The 2,083-nt window shown below is 39.9% G+C and overlaps 1 non-coding gene across 1 annotated transcript; it reads left to right on the plus strand.

The window, feature by feature from the left end:
* Positions 1–1,686: 1,686 nt before the first annotated feature.
* On the plus strand, positions 1,687–1,793 carry LOC131169616 (small nucleolar RNA R71). Its single transcript, XR_009140506.1, has one exon. It is a non-coding gene; the product is annotated as a small nucleolar RNA R71 (small nucleolar RNA).
* Positions 1,794–2,083: the final 290 nt, after the last annotated feature.

Raw genomic sequence — 2,083 nt, forward strand, 5'->3', positions numbered from 1 at the left:
GTCTTATGAAATTCCACTTCAACTTATTTGTCAATTATGTCAACCTTGAAGCATTCATCAGGTTCGAATTTGTGTTTCATTGTGTCAAACAAGTTGAATTCCACTTCTTTTTCTCCTACCTTGAGGGTTAGTCACCCATTTTTTACTTCTATGACGACTCCGGCGGTTGCCAAGAATGGTCTTCTCAAGATGACAGGGATCTGAACATCTTTTTCCATTTTAAGGACAACAAAGTCTACTGGAATGAAGAATTTGCCCACTTTGATAGGGATGTTCTCAAGTATGCCCACTGGATATTTAACAGATCAATAAGCCAATTGCAATGAAATGGTCATGGGCCTTAGTTCTCCGATCTCCAGCTTTTTGCATATTGATAGAGGCATTAAACTCACGCTTGCCCCAAGATTGCAGAGAGCCTTATCTATTTTCTTTTTTCTAATGAGGTAGGGTATGGAGAAGCTTCTTGGATCTTTCAACTTTGGAGGCAGTTTGTTTTGTAGTATGGCACTGCATTCCTCTGTTAGAGCTATTGTCCCATAATCTTCTAGCTTTCCTTTCTTTGACAAAATTTCCTTAAGAAATTTAGCATAGGATGGCATTTGAGAGAGTGCTTCAGTGAAGGGGATGTTGATATAAAGTTTTTATAAAACTTCTAAAAACTTCCCAAACTGCTTGTCCAGTTTGGCTTTTTGAAATCTCTGAGGAAAAGGTAGGGGAGGCTGATATGGCTCTGGTACTCTCATTTTCTTCTCTACTTCCTCTTCCTGATCTTTCTTGGCTTTTCCCTCCTTTTTCTTAGCTTGGCTTTCAGATTTTCCTAAGGTCTCATATGTTGGTTCTTTCTCTAATTGTACTAAAGTTCTCCCATTCCTATATGTAACTACCTTACAATGCTTCCTTGGGTTCATCTCCGGTTGACTAGGTAGCTTACCAGCAGCTTGACTTGAAGAACTTGCTTGCTGAGCAATTTAATTCTCCAGCATCTTGTTATGGGTAGCAAGTTGGTCCATTTTGGAAGTCAGCTATTTAATCAATTCATTCTGTTGTTGTTGAGTTGCTAGGAACCCTTCCATCATGGATTCCATGGTCATCTTCAGTTCAAGTTGCTGAGGTTGAGGAGGCAGTGGTGACTGTGCAAAGTTTTGGCCTCTGTTCTGAAATCTAGGGGGTACTGGTAGTTTGTACCCCTATTGCTTGTTTATTGGCTAGTTTTGTTGATTGGACCATGAGAAATTTTGGTGGTTCCTCCAACCAGGGTTATAAGTGTTTGAATATGGATTGTTGGGCCGTCTCTGGTTGAAGTTTCCTTCATTATTTACATAGTTCATCTGTTCTATAGAGGGTTTATTAAAGTTGTTATATTTTGAATATCCTCCTCCATAGCTGTCCTCATGTTGACTATTTATCCCTACTATATTGGCTTGCATTTTATCAAGCCTCCTTGTGAGCTAATCAAATTGAGCATTTATCATGCTTAGGTCGTCTACTTCCAGGACTCTTGCTGTTCTCTTTGCATTTCTTCTTTCATTTGACCACTCAAAATTATGGTATGCAACCCTTTCTAGAAGTTCAAGTGTTTGTGTCATTTTTTTCTCCATTAAGTCACCTTCTGCAGCTGAATCAACTGTGCTCCTTGTAGAGGGTAGTTACCCATTATAGAAATTTTGCACTAGTAGCCAATCCTCTATGCCATGGTGTGGACATTCCCTCTGCAGGTCTTTATACCTTTCCCATGCATCATAGAGTGATTCACCTTCCTTTTGTCTGAAGGTGTTGAGCTCAAGTCTCAGTTTTGCAATCTTTGCAGGTGGAAAATACCTTGCTAGAAAAGCTTGTGAGAGGTTTTCCCAAGTGGTGAACGTTCCAGCTGGTTGAGAAAATAACCACTTCCTTGCTCTGTCTCGAAGGGAGAATGGAAATGCTCTGAGTCTTATGGCTTGTTCAGACACTCCATTCATCTTAAATGTGTTACAAAGGGCAAGAAAGCACTGGAGATGATAATGTGGATCTTCTGTTAGTGAACCCGCAAACTGGGTTTATTGAATCATTTGAAGCCATGCTGGTTTTAATTCAAAGTTGTGCG

The sequence above is a fragment of the Hevea brasiliensis genome, chromosome 1, assembly GCF_030052815.1.
Source record: "Hevea brasiliensis isolate MT/VB/25A 57/8 chromosome 1, ASM3005281v1, whole genome shotgun sequence".
Taxonomy (NCBI): domain Eukaryota; kingdom Viridiplantae; phylum Streptophyta; class Magnoliopsida; order Malpighiales; family Euphorbiaceae; genus Hevea; species Hevea brasiliensis.